The 20,764-nt window shown below is 39.5% G+C and overlaps 1 pseudogene; it reads left to right on the plus strand.

The window, feature by feature from the left end:
- Positions 1–20,764, plus strand: part of LOC120534718 — a 278,943-nt pseudogene that overhangs the window by 9,843 nt on the left and 248,336 nt on the right.

Genomic DNA, 20,764 nt, shown 5'->3' on the forward strand with positions numbered 1-20,764 from the left:
GAAGGTCATATCTGTGTTGGTGTCGCTGCACCAGAAGAACAGCGCATCATCTCTCCAGAGTGTGACTACAAAACATCTTCATGAAGCTTTAGGGGTTTTGAATGGCCTTTCTAGCGATCTTATGAGCAGTTCTCTTGGAAATTGTTTTGGTTTTCCAGACTTCAACTTGACCTCCTCTTTTGCTGCTAACTGCCATTTCTTAACGCTACAAACTGAGGAAATGGCTCCTTTAAAAACTCTTTGCTGTCATCTTGTAGCCTTTTACTGCTTTGTGGGCACCACTTATTTTATTCCTCAGAGTGCTAGGCAGCTGCTTAGAGGAGCCCATAGCTGCTGATTGCTGGGACAAGGTCTGAGGAGACAGAGAATTGATACAGCTTTGACATTTGCATCACGTTGCCATTCCTAATGATTGTGAACAAGCTAAAGCCCTTAAGGAGCTAATTTAAACTCTGACATCTTGGAGGGGTTGAGTTATCTGAGACCTGTGATCACTTGGGGAGCCCATACATTAGTGGGGTACTTATTGTTTTTCTCGTACTACAAAACAAAAGTAATATACAAATCTTGTTTAGATTGCAGAAAAGAATGGTGGGCTTTGGAGATCAATTCATCTTCTATTGACTTAACTATTCACAGTAACAGTTATTTTGATCCAGGGTGGTCCCCACACTTTCGCATGTCACTGTATATGAAATGTCACAAAAGTGTACGTCTTGGGTAATGCTACGTCTAAAAAGAGCCATCCTCTCGCCAGTGTATATCGTGCATTTAAGTTATAGGACTTGAATGATGGAATCTTAAACTTTCTACTGTAGAAAATGGCGGAGCATCTAAAATGATTAATTGCAATTACTTTTGAGTGATAGTGGTTGTTTTTTTTTTTTTGTCCAGTCCTGATCATATGTCTAGTTCTTTTCAAACAGTGCTATTATTGACAGCTAAGACACATTTGTTTACTTAGCGGTTTTCTTGCTTTCACTGCATTGCTGAAGGTCGATGCGCTCAGCTGAGTGTTGTATCTACAAGTGTCTCATCAAATTAGTTATACACCACATCTAACACCTCAATTTTTTCATTTTAAACCTCACATATAACATTTCTATCACTTTTCAGATGCTTTAAGACTTTTTCCAAACAGCAGTTATTTTCTTCACCACTTTTCACTCTCTGCTCTCTGTCAGTGCTGTGCGTGCCCTCAGATTAAAATATTCCATGTCATGAAATCGGTAGACCAGTCAACCAACTACAAGGTGATTTCACAATAGACAGCAAAAACTGTGCAATTTAAATTCAAGGCGGATTAATTTGTCTAACACCGCGATTCTCAACCTTTTTCTCCTTTTTAACCTCTTCAAAAAACTGGAATAAATTGGCTACCCCCCTGTGTAGTCAATACGATATAGTAAATAAAAAAAAATAAAATTGAATTGTTTATTAAAATTTATTTTCCATTTGGAATAAGAAAATGATTCATAATGAAAAACCTAAACATAATTGTAAAACATTTACAGACAAACATTAATAAAACTAAGGTTTATCCTTGTACGTTTTGATGTTTTTGTTTCAATGTGTCTACGAAGAAGTGATGGTTTTAAACCGCTGTTGTCAGGACTTCATTTCGAATTAAGCAAAACAGTTTAGGTTTTGACTCATCCCCAGTAAAATAAAAAAACATTTGTAAATGGTTGATGTCATATTTTCATTTCTTCTTTTGTCTTACTATGTTTGCCTATTATTTTTCTTTCCTTTCAGTCTGGAGAAAAGTTAGCTCACTACAACTTTCAATTTCGTCACCCTGTGTTGGTACCAAATCAGGGACTGAAGTAGAAGAAGCAGCAATTGATTGCTTGTCCAGCCTTTTGTCAGACTTGATGAAACTACCCATTTTTAACCATCGATCCATAATAAAATTCCGGAGTAATAATTATTCACTTTCGATGTGCGCACATTTAAGTAAAAAGTCTATATCGTGATTTATTTACACACACTATGCACTACGATATTTATATTAATAAAATCACTCGTGGTTCTTAAGCGCGTCGTACGATTCAATTTGACTCTACTCTCCCTTATCTGATTATGGCGTTTTTATATCGGCAGACATTATTCTGGTTGTTTCGAGTGCATTCGGGGTTGCCTGTTCGCTGAATTGGAAGTTTCCGGATCAAATGAGAATGTATACGCATCGCAAGTGGCATAGCGTCTCATCACATTACAGATTGTTATCAGTTGCAACGCGACAATTTTACAGAATCTTCCGTCGCAATGCGTAAAGTGACTGAGGTAATATTCATGTATTTGACATTTAATTGATTTGTTGACCAATTTTAATTATTGGATTATTAATAGTACTGTGAATATATTTGCCTACATTTTAATATTTCGTTATTTTTTATTTTTGGGATTTAAAATTCCGCAATTACAATATTTTTTTTTTTTGCGAACTCCTTTTATAAAGCATGTGAACCAATGATTGGGAATCACTGGTCTAACACTACTGTTTTAGTTCAGTTGTATTTATTGTTTATAGCGCTCTTCATTGAGCTTCGTCTTGGACTGCTTGATGTTTGCAGCCATAACAAAGATAATCCATTTATGAACACACACACACATTAGAGCAAATACAGTAAAAACTGGCAAATTTTAGTTTACTTAACATAAATAAGTCCTGCCAGTAAATACCCGTAAACATTATAATGGTGAGTATAAATGTCACCGGCGTGTCACCTGCCACTCCCCTATAGAGCTAAAACACCAACAGCTGTGCTGTTCCTCGGTTTTCTAATCTTCTCATTTTTCTACGAGGTCACAGCAACTTCTATAGGCCTGGGCACTGAGGCATCACTCATCCATTGCTCTCTTTTCCTTGGTTAATTAAAGAAGCCATTTTGATATTTGTTTTGATGTAAAAAAGTTTTAGTTGTGGATAAATTGACGACACATTCTGATTATTGAAAGTGCCTTTTTCATGCTTGGCATGGCATTCTGTTTTATACAGTACTCTCCGTAATGGCTGAAACAAACATTTTTCTTTAATTTACCCCTTTGCTCAACAAATTAAAAAAATTACAAATTAAATAATTCAGATGTGATTAAAGTCACACTACACATTTTCATTAAAAGGGGATTTACAAACATTTCAGTCACACCCTGTAGAAATAACAGCACTTTTTTTTTCATGGTGTCCACCCCACACCCCCCTTATTCAGGGCACCATAATGTGATTCCTCAGGTGTGTTTCATTGCCGTAGTCTTGTAGGCCTAAGACACCTCAACTTGCTTCTACCCTTTGGAGTTTGTAGTGGCCATTGTTCAACATGAGGACAACAGTTGTGCCAATGATAGTCAAAGAAGCCATTATGAGGCTGGAAAACAATAATAAAACCATTCGAGATATCAGTAAAACATTAGGATGACCTAAATCAACTGTGTGATATATCAATAAGAAGAAAGAATGCACAGGTGAGCTCAGTAATCACAAAGGGACAGGTAGACCAAGGAAGACCACCACTGCTGACGACAGAAGATGTTGCTGCAGATTGCATTTTGATCACAGCTTGCACATCCTGATAGTAAGGATATTGCGTGTATCTCTAACATCTTAAAGTTACTACCCCATACAGATGGCATGAAGTTGCTCAGGGTGACTGAGATATTCCTCACCGGTCGGGCAGTTCACACTGAAAAGCCGACATTACAAAATAACCCACAGCTGTTAAGACCTGTAAGAGAACTGAGATTGTGGGATTTCTGTGTGATGGTCTTTGTAATGAAGGCACATGTTCAGCACACACTTCAAAGAGGATGACAGTAGGGAGTCAAAATCTGCTTATTAAGTCATCATCATGAGCCTAAATGTCATTGTCATATATCAAAACTAATTTCTTGTGTAGCCTGTCAAACATCTGAATGTGAAATGTGCAATGAAATGATATTTTCTGTTAAGTTTGTTTTTGCACCAGCTGTTGCTAAAATGCCAACACAAATTAAGTCTCTATGGGACTTACAAATGCTGAAAACTTGGCGTAACTTTAAGTCAATTTAAACGCCAAGTTCTAGTATTAAACATCCAAACGTTTGTGTGAGAAATGGCTTACACATGTTGCCGAGAATAAGGAAGATTTATACATGTTGTCTTGCTAAGTAATTGTAATAGAGAATGTAAAATTAACATATTGAGTGTGCTTTCCATGTGCGATTTAAAGTTTTATAATTGCTTATGGTTCTCAAAGGTTGTTCCTAATTTCAACCATCATGTTTTTAATGTGAGTTAATGTTAATAATAAGGCAGTGGGTTGAAAATAAGCTCTTTTTCTCCTTTTAAATTTTGTACAGGAAACAAAGATCAGTGCAGTTTGGACTCTGGAATAGAATTCTCTGGCAGGAGTGCTCTTCAGATCCACACTAGAGTTCACACGGGAGAGAAGCCATATTGCTGTAATGAATGTGGTAAACGGTTTTCACAAATGGGCCATCTTCAGAGACACACTAGAGTTCACACGGGAGAGAAGCCACATTGCTGTAATGAATGTGGTAAACAATTTTCAGAAATGAGTAATCTTCAGAAACACACTAGAGTTCACATGGGCGAGAAGCCGTATTGCTGTAATGAATGTGGTAAACGGTTTTCACTAATATACCATCTTCAGAAACACACTAGAGTTCACACGGGAGAGAAGCCATATTGCTGCAATGAATGTGGTAAACAGTTTTCACAAATGAGCGATCTTCAGTCCCACATTAGAATTCACACTGGAGAGAGGCCATATTGCTGTCATTAATGTGGTAAACAGTTTTCACATTTAAGCAGTCTTCAGTACCACACTAGAGTTCACACGGGAGAGAAACCATATTGCTGTACTGAATGTGGTAAACAGTTTTCACAAATGGGCCATCTTCTGAAACACACAAGAGTTCACAACAGAATAAAAAGGGTAGTAGTTCAATAATCGGTCCATAAAAACAGGCATCCTTTAGGACTCGAGAATGAGGTTTACTCCTTTCCTGAAAAGTAAGCAAACTAAACCATTGTGGACAAATTAATCTCTGAGAGAAGCCATATTGCTCTTTGGAATGTGGCAATCAAATCTCTCAGAGGAGTTCTCTTCAGAGACGCACCAGAATTCACACTGGACAGAAGCACAACTTAACTGTCCTTACTAAAGAGTGAGGCTCACTCCTGCCTGGACAGTATGCACATGTAACTGACTGGAATTCATCATAATTGGTGTTGTGTCAAAAACAAAGTCAACTCACAGGAGAATCAGAAGTTTTTTTCCTTTTTCAAAAACAAAATAAAGAACAGGGCGTCATATAAACCACTTCTCAGCAAAGCCCTACAGCCTCCACCATGGGCCTAGCTCAGTTTTCATAACATACATATTACATATAGAACTATTTACAATATATTGTACACATTTCATCAGAACAGAACTCTTTACAATATACATAACCTCATCTAATAAATCATAGTTCAGCTATATAATATATATTTTTTTATTATATTCTACTGTAGCACCCCTCCGCTCTTACTGAGGGTTCTTACCTAAGTTTTTTGTTTTCTTCTTTTTTCCTTCTTTACTGACTTTAAATATAACCTTTTACCTTGGCATTCTCAGTACAACTATTTCAAGGAACAAACTTTTGTTATTAATGTTATTTACATAACTCTACCATTAATTGCACAATTTACTAGACCCCACATAAGGATACTACAGCCACCTGCCAAACGTGATTTCCTTTTTTTTTTTTTTTTGTATATGGCCAGCCATAATTAAAAAAAAACAAGTTCAGTGGTTTAGTTTAAATAAATGAACTATTTACAGATAATTTATTAATCCCAAGGGGAAAGTTAGATACTCCAACAGCAGCAAACTGATAAAAACAATATTAAATTTAAAGATTGATAAACAAAAATGGTAGAAGTGCTATACATCACACATCCATAAAAAAGTATAAACTTAAATAATCCAAGAAATCTATAGCAGCGTTGAAGCAGCAGTCATTTGTTTGATTGCAAAAATATGAGTAAACAAGTACAATCTCCTTATAAAACCTAAGCTGGCAAACTAAATAAAAGGAACCAAACAAACGTCAGGTCAAAGGTATCACAGATGAGCGTTGCAGGCCTTTTACTTGAAGGTGATTGCGACGTTACTCGGCGACAGCCTCTTATGCTGTAATAGAGCAGAGGGGTCTTGTTTTCTGGTTTCCTGCAGATGTGCATCCCCTTTTGTTTCTTTCCTAGTGAGTATCAATTCTCAGCGATAGTTGGTCAGCTGTAACAATATCTGATATCAGCAATGTAATCCAATGTCTGCTGACGTCTTTCGTGTTTGGCATTTCACAGACTGTGCTCCCTAGCTCACCGGTTTGGCGTTCTCGACGGTCATCCAATCACCAACACGTTCATGTTTTCTGTTACGACTGTTAATTCCGTGCTGGAATCCAGTCGTCTTTTTTTCCCTCTCTTTTTAAACTCCTCGCTGAAGTTTATCATGGACTGCGTTTCAATCCTCGCTTTCTGTGCAAATGCCCAGTTCTTTCTTTTCTCACCTCTCCTTTTCTCATCTCTTCTGATCCCTGACCCCCACCTTTCGCTACTTTCCAAACCAATAAAATAATTTAACATAAATACCAGCATTTACTTTTTACATTGAAAACCTTAGAAATATAATCACATAACTTTTTAACAATATGTACAATTATTTTAATTGCATTAATCAAATTTACAGTGTTGCTTGAACGTTTCTGAACCCTTTAGAATTTTCTATATTTCTGCATAAATATGACCTTAAACATCAGATTTTCACTCAAGTCCTAAAAGTAGATAAAGAGAAACCAGTTAAACAAATGAGACAAAAACATTATACTTGGTCATTTTGGAAAATGATCGAATATTAGATATTTTTGAGTGGCAAAAGTATGTGAACCTTTGCTTTCAGTATCTGGTGAGACCCCCCCTTTGCAGCAATAACTGCAACTAAATGTTTCCAGTAACTTTTGATCAGTCCTTCACATCGGCGTGGTGGAGTTTTTGCCCATTCCTCCGTACAGAACAGCTTCAACTCTGGCATGTTGGTGGGTTTCCTCATATGAGCTGCTCGGTCCTTTCACAACAGTTTCATTGGATTAAGGTCAGGACCTTGACTTGGCCATTCCAAAACATTAACTTTATTCTTCTTTAAACTTTCTTTGGTAGAATGACTTGTGTGCTTAGGGTCGTTGTCTTGCTGCATGACCCACCTTCTCTTGAGATTCAGTTCATGGACAAAAGTTTCCTGACATTTTCCTTTAGATTTCTCTGATATAATTCAGAATTCATTGTTCCATCATTGTGGCACAGTTGTTATGTAACACGTGAGAACTACCAAATAAAATTCATGTCACATCAATCGAATAAAATTAGAAAAGGCTTGGAGAGAGCAGACTTACCTGTACAGCATCCACCATCACCTGAGGGTACCTGCAGTCTGTGGGGAGTCGCATTAATTAGCATTTGTACTACAAAATACCACTGGTATGAAACTAAGGACACACAAAAAATTGCTTTTGGGGAAATTCATAACTAAAAGCTACAAACAAACAAACTAAAAATCAGAATACACTTTGCTACACATACACATGCCAAGAAAATTTGGAGGAATTAATCTCGTGAAGCCATATTGCTGTGCTGAATGTGGCCGACGAGTCTCACAAACCAGAATCTTCTGGGCCACAAAAGAATCCAGACTGGGTGCCACCTCCAGAAGTGGACTTAGTTGGAGAAGATCTACACCGGGGGCATCAAGCCCTTTGTCTTTGCGTACCACCTCAAAGAATTTCAATGTTCTGAAGTACCTGCATTTTATTTTGGTGTTAAATTGTTAATTCCTGAACTGTTATTAAGTAAAACTAACAGTGGAATTTGTTTCCCAACCAGAAAAATATTTTTTCAGAGAGCTTTCATATGGTACTAGCAATGGTAACCTGTCAAAGATGTGTTTTAGAATGAATTTGAAAAGGATTTGATATGTTAGGACTGATAGGCACTGATATTGTGTGACCAGGAGGAGGTTGGCACTTCACCTGCTTGTGCTAATAGTGAAAAAACAAAAGAAATGTAAGCAATTGTGTCTCACACATTGTAGTTTGCCTCGGCATAAGTCAAATAATAATAATTACAAGAAAGTTTAGTAAAATAACGCCCTCGGCCAAAAGGGGTTTACTGATCCTTAGAGACTTTGCATTCCACTCTCTTGATTTACTTACAGTGTGCTGTCTTGTTTGTTGTAAATTGTTGCTTTCAGTAAATTACAAAACCCTCAAATTCCCTTTTTTGTCATCTCCAGTCATCTGACGGTGACTCCTGCACTCGGCTTTCTGTTGGCCAAACCCTGTAAATTAACACATTTATCAGAGGTTCATGAAACCCCTCTTTTACATGGTCTTTCGATTTGGAAGCTAAACAGACTGACTGAAACCAAAATGGCCAAGGCAGTGTGTGCGCTGGAGCCTACTCTCATCTTTAGTGAACTGGACATCGATGTAGAAGAGAACATCTGAGCTGATATCTCCACATTCAGCCAAACACCAACTCAAACACTGCAGACCACCCAACTATGGGCACCTCTACGGCCTTTTAAACAATGGGCTTCATACCCTAAGGTTGAAATGCTTGTCCAAGGCTGCTGAGAGATGAAGATTGCATCTAATCATTCAGACTGGGATGTGAGATACTGTCCTTAAAGAAGTGACGTGCCCTCCACCGTGAGCTCCAAGGAAAGTTCTGGTAGCAAACCGAGAAGTGCAGTTAAGTAACCGATCAGTTAAATCGGCAGCAACACATGCAGTGGATGTAAAGCTTTAATCTGACTCTGTTTTTCTGCCATCAAAAAAACTGAGGAAAAGAAATGCGCTGAACTGGAGGAGATTAGGATTTTATATTTAATGTGCAATGTGGTGAATTTAAGTAACGTTTCCCAGCACTTTTCTTGTGAACATTTGTTTTTGTATCTGGGATATCATCTCTTGCATCAATGGTGGAAATAAACTGTCTGCGTAAGCGACTGGCTGAATAAATAGTCAGAAACACAATGTCTTATTTTTCTTCTTCATATTGTTTTAAAGACAGAATTATTGACATAACCAGTCAAAGTGTCGACTAATTTGCATTGTTGTGTGGCTCAAAATTAAAAATAAACAAAAATCCTACTTTGAGCCATTGACGGATTTGTGTTTCACTTTTTCATTTGTTTCTGTTACACAAAACTGTTCAATAAACAAACTAAAATGCAGGTAAAATTCCGTTACAATGAACTCCCAGGGACCTAAAAATTTTGTTGTAATGAGATTCTGTATTTTTTTACTATAGTGCTTTCTTTAACTTGTGTCCAGGCATCTGCAATCATTACAATAGCTTCTTTCATGTGAATTTTAATCTCCTCCTGCCTACACGTTTTGCCGACGATAATTTTTCTCCGCATTTCTTTGCCATAATACACTTTCAGGGTGCGAATGATGTCCAAATCCAATGGCTGAAGCACTGCTGTGCAATTGGGTGGGAGGAATTCAACGCCAACATTAAATGTGGAAGCATGGTGTGGGCAGCACAGTTATCAATCAGATGCCGAATCATCCATTTCTTCTTCATATTGTGAGGTTTCTGAACACTTTTGGGATCTCCAAACCTCAACGACATGCTGATTTGTGTCCCAAAGCGCAATTACAGCGTCTGTGCAAGATTGTTTGTCTGTTGCTGGGGCAGGTCAACAGCAGGCTCACAGCGCTGCAGTGAAGCACCACAGAAGCAAATCTTAAATGATTGGGGTCGCTCCTCTAAGTCCATGTCTTCCACTTCAAAACACGAAGCTTAGTCTCAGTACTTTAGCAAAACCGGCTTTAAATCAGCTTGATTTATTGTAGTGTGATCTGCCACTCTGCTTTAAACAGATACAGTGGTCAGGCAAGGTCATGGCCAGGTCAGTGACCAAGTAATGCTGTTATCTGCATTTTCAATGTACCTACTCCTAACCTTGCATCACCCATCGAGATCTTTTCTGTTTACTTTGACAGAGAGACGCAGCATAGCTGTGAGCCTGCTGTTGCCCCATCCAGACGTGGAGTTCACCCTTTGGGACACTCTTTGGCATGCTGTCTAGTTGGTGGTGGTCCCAAGAGTTTGCAAACCTCACATTTTCTTGAATGAGTGCCGCATTAATAGGAATGTTTCTCGAATGAGCATCACTGAACCACATAACGGCTTTTTCGACGTCTTCAAATGCAGCAGTTCACATATGTTTCTAACCCAAGATTTTTCTTCTGTTTTTGAGTAGTGATATGCATGGACCTTCTGTCACAATGATTTATGACCCTTAAGACCCGCCCCTTTGTACTCTGGACCGGAAGTACCGCCCTATGATTGATGACCCTTAAGCCCCGCCCCTATGATGCAATACCGGAAGTCATGTCTCCCCCCAAGTGACCTAGCCCCCTCCCTCTGGCACCTGATTGGTTTAGGAAAATGTCAAGGGCCTTTTGATGGATGTCTGCCCCTCCTTTAACCCGCCCACCGGCACCTGATTGGCTCTACTTTCTGTCAAGAGCCTTTTGATGGATGTCTGTCCCCCCTTGAACCCGCCCCCTGCACCTGATTGGCTCTACTTTCTGTCACGGTGAATTTGATGGATGTCTGACCCCTGGAGTTGGGAGGAAGAGGACAAAGCTTGAGGAGGAGTGGAGGTGGAAGGACTGGCTGAGAGAAGGGGCTGTGAATCGTCTGTGTACTGTACTGTGTACTGTACTGTGAGCGAGCGGAAGCAGAGAGCGGATCAGCGAGCGGATCAGCGAGCGGAAGCAGAGAGCGGATCAGCGAGCGGAAGCAGAGAGCGGCGTCTCCCACAGGCACGTAGCCCTTCGAAAGCACACGAGTAAGTTCACCTGAGGTAAAGCCGGCAGCTGACCAGTAGAAATAACCGGCAGTGAGAAATTAAAGTCGATCGCTTAGCGGGTGGTGGAAACTTAAAGCGACGGCGATTCAGCTGAACACGGAAAGCGCCGAAGCACCTATAAAACGGCAAAGATGACTTCAACATTTAATGTAAGTTCTATCTGCTCTCTGCCCATCGAGGGCACGTTTATATGTTGTGTGTCCTGCAGTATGTACAGCTCAGGTTTTCCGGCCGACAGTGCAGATAGCTTCACCTGCCAAAAATGTTTAGTTAATTTAGAGTTGGTCGGGAAAATACGCGAATTGGAGGACCGCGTTAGGAATCTGATAGCGATTAGGCAAACCGAAAATTGGATCGACTCGGTTTGTTTAGACAATTCGGCTACATCTGATTCGGCTTCAGTCTCTCCAGGTCCCACTGTAGTCAGTGCAAGGCCGAAATCAGCAGCACCAATTCAGCCACAGGGCGAGTGGGTAACAGTAAGACGGGGGTCTAAGAATCCAAAATTTAGTCCCCAGCACCCAGGTCACCAATTCGGACCCAGAACAGGTTCTCAGCTCTCCGCAGCGCGCCTGTGGAAACTGAGAATAATAAAGTGCTCATAATTGGCGATTCCATAGTGCGGAATGTTAGAATTCCAAACTATGTTAAACCAGCAGTTAATGTTAAGTGCCTTGCAGGGGCCAAGATTTCTGGCATAAAGGCCGCATTGGACCGTGTTGCCGATGAAGTATCTACCTTATTGCTGCATGTCGGCACTAATGATATTTATTTACAGCAATCTGAGGTATTAAAGCGGAACTTCATCTCTCTATGCACCAAAGCTAAAACAAAATGTCGGAATTTAATTGTATCTGGTCCCTTACCAAGATTGTATAGAGGGGATGTGATTTATAGCAGATTGCATTCCTTTCACTGCTGGCTAGAAACCTGGTGTGCAAATAAAAGCATAGCATTTGTGAACAATTGGGATGATTTTTGGGAAAGGCCTGGATTTTTCAGAAGAGATGGTCTTCATCCTAACTGGAGGGATCTTATGTATTATCCCAAAATATGGCAGCAAAACTGCCTGGTTGACTGATTAGAGCACCATCCAGGCCGCAGTCATGTGATCTTAAATCACAGGCTGTTGTTTATCCCACCTGTTATTTTCCTGAAGCTGTTACCCATAATCCTTGTTGTGGGGCATCCAGTAAATTTAGTCTTGAACAAACCATAAATTAATTGATAACCAAAAATAAGGTGTATAATTAGACCAAGGGATAAAACCAGACACTCCACCAGGGGCATCTGTAATAGAAATTTAATTCAAATTAAAACAAAAATATATCAGCAGTTCAGAAAGAACCATGCAGTTTTAAATGCTGTTTATTGAACATTCGCTCTCTTGGCACTAAAGCTGTTTTGGTAAATGATATAATATTAAGTACAAAATCTGATCTGTGTCTTCTTACTGAAACCTGGCTTAGTAAATGTGACACTGTTCCCTAGCTGAGGCGTCACCAGATGGATACTGTTCCTTCATAAGTCTAGAGATTCTGGTCGAGGAGGAGGCCTTGGAATAATTCATTGTAACAAAATGCAAATCACTCCTAAAAATTTAGGCAACTTTACATCCTTTGAGGCATTCATTTTAAATATTAAAACAGATTCCAACACAATTATAGTGCTAGTCTACAGACCACCAGGGCCATATTCATTGTTCATGACTGAATTTAGCAACCTTCTGTCTGATTTGGCTATAAATTATGATCACGTAGTTCTGATGGAGGATTTTAATGTACACATTGATGTGGAAACTGACACTTTTAGCAAATGTTTTACTTATTTGTTAAATTCAGTAGGATTTTGTCAGATTGTCAAAGGTCCAACTCATAATCATAACCATACATTAGATTTAATTATAACTTACAAAGTTGAAATTCAAAATTTAAATATTACTCCATTAAATGTAGTTATTTCCGATCACTTCTTAATTACGTTTGATTTAGTTCTGCCCATGCCAGCACTCACAGATTAAAACAAAGACAGTGCGACATCTAGATTGTAATTCTGCTTCAAAATTTATAGATACCTTGAGTAAGTCGAGTGTAATTGTGGAAAACCATTTAGATCAGTTAACATCAAATGTAAACGTGGAAAACAATTTAGATCAGCTAATATCACATTATAATGTGACCTTGAGAGATGCTCTGGACACAGTGGCTCCCCTAAAACAAAAGTGATCAAAGCACATAGAAACTCTCCCTGGTTTAATGAAAATACTCGAGCTCTTAAATTAGAGTGTCGAAAACTGGAGCAGATGGAGAACAACAAAGCTACATGTCTTTCAAATTGCATGGACAGAGAGTGTTAATAAATATAAAAAGGCCCTCTTTAAAGCTCGCTCAGAATACTATTCTACATTAATAGATAGCAATAATAAAAATCCTAGGGTACTTTTTAGAGCAGTGGCTAAATTAACAAATGGGAATTCAGATCAACAGTGCAAAATACCAACAGATATTAGCAGTACAGACTTTATGAACTTCTTCAATGAGAAAATTAAAAATATAAGATCCCAGATCTCAGCATCACAGTACAAACCAAATACTAGCTTAGCAGACCCTGTCACATTGCATTCAGCACTTTAATAATTTTAATCCTGTAACTCACAGGAAGTCTTAACTTTAATTACTAAAATGAAGCCCACTACTTGTTCCCTAGATCCAGTGCCAACAAAACTAGTAAAAGTGCAATGGATGTTCTTGCAGCCCTATTCTAACATTATCAATAGTTCATTACTGCATGGCACGTACCTGATGCACTAAAAGTGTCAGTCATTAAACCTTTACTTAAAAAGTCAGACCTAGACCCACACATACTAAATAACTATAGGCCTATTTCAAATTTACCATTTCTCTCTAAAATACTAGAGAAAGTAGTCGCCAGTCAGCTTCAGTCACACCTTACGCATTACAATTTATTTGAGAAATTCCAGTCTGGCTTTCGCACTGGTCATAGTACAGAAACGGCACTAACACGGGTTGTAAATGACATTCTGATATCCTCTGATGAAGGAAATTCCACTGTAATTATGTTGTTGGACTTAAGTGCAGCATTTGACACCATTGACCATTCTATTTTACTGCACAGGCTAGAAAACGATGTTGGGCTTACAGGCCCGTGCTCGCTTGGTTCAGTTCTTATTTATCAAATCGATTCCAGTATGTACAGAAATGTGCTGACAGTACTCCATCATTATACACAGAAGTTCAATATGGTGTCCGCAGGGCTCAGTACTGGGACCTTTACTGTTTTCACTTTACATGCTTCCACTGGGATCTCTCATTAGGAAACATAATGTTAATTTTCACTCGTATGCAGATGACACCCAGTTATACCTTTCATTTAAATCAAATGAAGTTTCTCCGATGTTGTCTTTAATTAGTTGTGTTAGTGAATTAAAGGAATGGATGAATGAGAACTACTTGTCTTTAAATACAGATAAAACAGAGATGTTAATTGTTGGAGGGAATGACGCTGATCACAGCAATATTTTGTCGTCATTTAACTCAGTTGGAATCCCAATTAATTTTACTGAATCAGCCCGCAATCTAGGAGTTATCTTTGACTCTAGCATGTCATTTAAAGCATATTACAAAGTCGTCCAAAACATGTTTTTCCATCTTAAAAATATTAGGAAATTAAGGCGCTTTCTAAATAAACAGGATTGTGAGAAATTAATTCATGCATTTATCTCTAGTAGGATTGACTACTGCAATGCGGTGTTCACTGGCTGTTCAAACTGTTCTCTATACAGCCTCCAGTTAATCCAAAATGCGCTGCAAGAATTATTACAAGAACAAGAAAATATGAACACATAACCCCAGTTCTTAAATCTTTACACTGGCTCCCAGTTAAGTTTAGGGCAGATTTCAAAATCCTCCTTTTAACATATAAAGCATTAAATGGCCAAGGTCCGCTTACTTGTCTGAACTTATCATGACTTACAAACCTGAGCGCACATTAAGATCTCAAGATGCCGGTCTGCTTAGGATTCCAAGGATTAATAAAATAACAGTGGGAGGTCGAGCTTTTAGTTACAGGGCCCCTAAACTGTGGAATGGTCTTCCTGCTTCCATAAGAGATGCCCCTTCAGTCTCAGCCTTTAAATCCCGGCTGAAGACTCACTACTTCAGTTTAGCATATCCTGACTAGAGCTGCTGATTAACTGTACATACTGCATCTCTGTTGTTAGTCATTAGCACTATAACATAAGTAACATGATAATTATATTTGAATACTAACCCTCACCTATTCTGTTTCTTTTCTCGGTACCCAAATGTGGCCATTGGTGCCACGACCCACCTGCCAAGTTGTTTGCCTGCCTATGGTAAAGTCATCCTTGATGGAGGATCACAGGAATCATGGGAAAGAGGGGTCCTTTCATCGGAGCAACGTTTCAGCCGTGGCATGGCCAAATGGGGAGGCAGCTAGATGGATGAGGTCTCCAGGACTCTAAAAATATCCAAACCTAATTATGTCATATCATCTACTGTGAAACCGTACTTCTAAAAAAATTTTTATTATTATGCTGTCTTAAGGAATTGTTCTGTTGTGTATATTGTATTGTATTGACCCCCTACTTTTGACACCCACTGCATGCCCAACCTACCTGGAAAGGGGTCTCTCTTTGAACTGCCTTTCCCGAGGTTTCTTCCATTTTCCTACAAGGTTTTATTGGGAGTTTTTCCTTGTCTTCTCAGAGAGTCAAGGCTGGGGGGCTGTCAAAAGGCAGGGCCTGTTAAAGCCCATTGCGGCACTTCCTGTGTAATTTTGGGCTATACAAAAATAAACTGTATTGTATTGTAATAAAACACAGAAATATCATTTAATGATATCAATTAGGGTTAAGTATTATCAAGCACCAGGATCTATTTATAAGGTTTATTTAATTTAGTTATAAACAAAATGATTGGTGGCATTTTGCTTTGAAATAAGCAATAGTTTGACAGAGCTTTAAGAATCAGAATGCAAGGGCTGACAAAGAGTATCTCGGATCTCTGTTTTATTTTAACCTTTTGACATGAAGTCCCTGGTCAGGGAAATATACCACCTATATTGAAAATGAACGGTGCCGACATGCTAACTAAATAGATATAATCTAAGATATTTTAGAATATGACCAAAATAAATACTAAAGGATCTGCACTTTATTGTCCAACTTCCTGCGGGTGCTATGGATCTTGTAATGGTCCATATGACGGAGATCTAGCGCCCGTGTCCGCAGTATTAACCGGACATGATGTTCAAAATTCACCTTGGTTTTTCAAAAGAGATAGGACGAGTGCGGCGTGTGTTCTGTATTCTCTTTTCTGTATTCACTATTCACAGCGACCATACTCCCCGAGACCTTAGGTTTTTTTATGCCGAAGTACCTTTCACAGACCCGAATAAAAGACATCCATCAAAATGCTCTTGACAGTTTTCCTAACCAATCAGCCCGGTGGGGCGGGAGTCTCTTTTCAAAGAGTGTTAAAAACTATAATTGGTTCAGTCATCATGCTTTTCAGGAACCTCATGCCAGCAAAAGGTCTCTGTAATGGCACTAGACTTTCTGTTACCAGCATTCACCGCAATGTACTGGAGTTTAAGACTATCACGTCTGCTACCTCACAAATTGTCCTTATTCCCCGGATTTCCCTGACCCTGTCAGATTCTAATTTGCCTTTTACTTTTACACGCAGACAATTTCCTGTTAGATTGGTGTTTGCAATGACTATTAATAAGACACAAGGACAAATTTTCAAAAAAATATGCCTGTATCTGCCAAATTCCTGTTTTCACTCACGGACAATTGTATGTTGCTCTCTCCAGAGTTCCATCTTTTCATTCACTGATAGTTGTATCCTCAAACCCTCCCCATTTGGACAAATGTGTCATTCAGGAAGTGTTTACCCATCAATAAATAATTATATGCTGCGTATGCTACGCTGCAGGTTGGCTAGTTATAATTGAAAAATCTTGGGAAGAGAGACGAGATGAGACGTGACTTTCTCAGAGAGACACTTTCACGTTCCATGAGACAAGACTTTGTGCCAAGAGATTTAACCAGGCCGGGGGATGGAAATAAAAGACAAAGAGTAGATGACAAAGTAGAACGTTGTAAAGAATTCAAAAGTGGGGCGATACACAGGCAGAGCAGGTTAGAGACAGTGAAAGTATGAAAATTCGAAAGTCTCAAAAAATGATAGTAAAGATCACATTAGCAATAACAAATGGAAATTATTACTCTGTGAAATAACGAAACAGTGAAAAGAGATTGAATATATTGTTCAGATTTAAACTTTTAAGTCCGAGACATGTAGACATTCTAATTCGTGTTGTCATCAGTAGTGTTTCTTCCCAATGAAGAGGCGTATCTGCAAGAATTAGAAGATTTGTTGTTTGGTGAAAGTGAAATCCCATTAAGAGAAAATTTCATGCCTCGCGAGACCAGAGCTTATGCAATGAAATTTGGAAAAGTCCTGAACAAATCTACAACATCTACAACCACGCACACAGTTCAATCACTTCTCATTTGTGTGAATGCTATTGTCAGATGCAGATTGTGTAGCTAGAAAGAAACGATATTCACTCACGGTCAGTTATACGTCGCATTGTCACGGTATAATTCCAAACACAGAATTAAAATACAATGAGATATTGATGAAAAGGTAAAAGCGAAAATATGGCCATAGGTGATATGACAGAAGTATGTAGATATTGTTTGGCTTTAAACTATAAGTCGGAGACATGTAGATCATCTAATTCATGTTGCCATCAGGGAGAAGTAGTGTTTCGTCCCAATGAAGAGGCCAATCCACGAGAATTAAAAGTTTTGTTGTTTGATGAAAGTGAAATCCACATACGCAAGCGGCAGAAAAACGATGTTGCTGGTGTGTAGTGCAGGAAGGGGAGTTGGTGAGCGAAGCCCTCTTGTTCATTTATAATTATAAATCCATTTTGGAACAATGGGTGGTAATAACAGTATTCATCCATCTATTCATTATCCAACCCACTATATCCTAACTATAGGGTAACGGTCTGCTGGAGCCAATCCCAGCCAACACAGGGTGCAAGGCAGGAAACAAACCCTGGGCAGGGCGCCAGCCCACCGCAGGGCACACACACACACACACTAAGGACAATTTAGGATCACCAATGCACCTAACCTGCATGTCTTTGGACTGTAGGAGGAAACCCACGCAGACACGGGGAGAAAACGCAAACTCCACGCAGGGAGAACCATAATAACAGTATTTTCTATTCAAATTTTACAAAGCAGTACTTCCTTGTGCTTAAATATGACGGCTTGTACCTGGATGTATGAAATTTCTTGTTTAACCAAGCTGCTGAAAGAAGAATCGAAAATAAGATCTCGCATAGATAACGTGAAACTGTAATTTCAATTTTGAATAAATTCACTTAGTTATGGTGAGTTAGGATCACAAATAATTAAGGAAAGGAACAACATTTATAATGAACTGTCTACTCTCCAAGAAGATAAAACTGAATTCAAAATATAAAGTGAAAAAACCAAGTTGGACAGACGTCGATTATTCTCGTCAATATCTGATGTCACACCCGTGCGCATGAGTGGCAGCTAAAGGGCTTGAATGAGGATAATTCTGAGCCAGGTCAGGACGTAGCAGAGTGCACCAACTCTTTTTTTGTCTCGCTTTTCTGCAGACTTCACGGGAAAGTCAGCTTCCGACCTGTTCACCGTCACTTCCGGACCCGAGCCTATGGATGAAGACCCTTCCGGTTCCGACCCCTCTGATGTCATTTCCTATATTGGCCTTTAAAAGCCGCCACCTTTCCCCTATACCCTCAGTTCTATTTTGGATTCTGAATCGTGCATATCAGTGCTATCATTTTGCAAATTTTGCAGCCAGGAAATATACGGATGGCTGCCCCAAACCTTGCTATGTCTCTCAGTCGAGTTTGTGACACTGCACTGTTTACTACCGGAATGGAAGTGAAGGTTCTGGGGAAAAACTGTTTGCATTACTTCTGCAAATACTGATTGGTGTACGGCTTTCAATTTGTACCAATGATAAGGATATGGAGATTTTCAAATTTTCGTTGCCAAAATTCCGACATTTTAACGGGGCCGGCTCTACGCTGGGGCAAGAGGGGGCAATGCCCCCTTAAACAAACGTCCTGCCCCCTTAAATCAAACTTTTAGAAGTTGAGAAAGAAAGTAATAGATTACCCACAAATTAAATATGAACAAGATTTACTACAGTAGCTGAAAAATCCACAGGAAAAGGCACAAATGAGATGATAGGTTTCACGTCTTGTTCGCTCTTTCCCTTTGTGCTCTGCGCAGCTCACACAGCACTCTGCAGAGATCCACCACTCACCCTCCCCCCAGCTTAACATCCAATCACTGTTAGTATGCAAATGACCCGGTGTCAGGTTTCTCAGTAGGCAGGGTAGAGCAAAATAAGCTGCGCAATGGCGGGAGGCTTTGAGGAAGCAGCAAACCTCTGTCGTCAAAATCATAGCGACCCGTGAGACTATTAACAACTAAAAAATCCATCAATATTTGTACAGTCAATGGGGGACTAGTCAATTGTTCTTCTCACAGTTTCAGTCTGGTAGAGAAGTGTTTCTTTCTCGATCCCACAAGCACCACTGTGAGCCTGTCTGCTGCATACTGTAGAGCCGACTGGAGGACCTGTGTCTGTCTGTCAGACCCAAAACAATGCTTCGCCCCAGCTTTCAACTCTGCACTCAACAGTTTTCTTGTTTCATATGCTGATGTAATCACAGCGATTTTAGTAAAGATTATTCACTTTCCACCCCAGCTTCCAGCAGCTCACAAAGGGAAGGTTAATGCTGTGAGATACATCCTTTTTTCCAAGCCTTTAAAAAGTGTGTTGCTGCCCCTGCCTGTACCAATAGCAGTAGCAATGATTCTGCTGCTGGTACATCAGAGACAGCAGCTAGCATGTCTACTCCTGTGGCATCAGCAGGCACTGGTTCTCCTGCACCTCTGCAACAATTGCTGCCCCAAAGCAACCCGCTCAGCTACCCAGTGACTTAAATGGTAATACACCATCCCAGCCAGTACTGGGTAGTTACCCCAAACGTATATTTGGTAGTACAACATTAAGATCATTCAGTCCTGCTTGGTACTGCACACGACCATGGCTGGAGTACTCTGTTGTGCGGGATGCATGCTTCTGTTTCCCCTGTCGGAAATATGGCAGCACTATTAATGAGAGGGATGTAGTTTTTACCTTAACTGGTTTTAACAACTGGAAAGCAGTACTTGATCGATACAAGGGGCTACAGAGACATGTGTCCAGCCACAACCATGTGCATGCTTCAACCATCTGGACTGAGCATAAAAGCAGAGAGGCCAGAGGGGGGACTGTGGATTCAATGTTGGTTGGTAAAACACAACTTGAAAAAAAAACATTACTATGAGAGTACTACTACTGTAAGTATTGGCAGTGCTATAAGGTTTCTCTTTGTAAATGAGTTGGGGGTCCGTGGGACTGCAGAAACCTTGAGACATAATGCAGCGGGTAATGATGATGACATTGCTTCAGGTATTTTTCTAAAACTGATGGAATATATGTTAGAGAAGGATGAGAAGCTAGCAAGCATTCCTAAGGGTGTCCCAAAAAATGCAAAATAGACATCTAAGGACATCCAAAATGAAATTATCCAAACACTGGCTGACATGGTGCTTGGAGAGGCCAGGAAAAAATATGAAAGTGCTGATTCTGCAGGGTTATGCCTCAAAAGTGATGGGACCAGGGATAGGTGCAATGTGGCAAATGTGTCTGTGATAA

The sequence above is a fragment of the Polypterus senegalus genome, chromosome 8 (genome assembly GCF_016835505.1).
Source record: "Polypterus senegalus isolate Bchr_013 chromosome 8, ASM1683550v1, whole genome shotgun sequence".
Lineage (NCBI taxonomy): Eukaryota > Metazoa > Chordata > Cladistia > Polypteriformes > Polypteridae > Polypterus > Polypterus senegalus.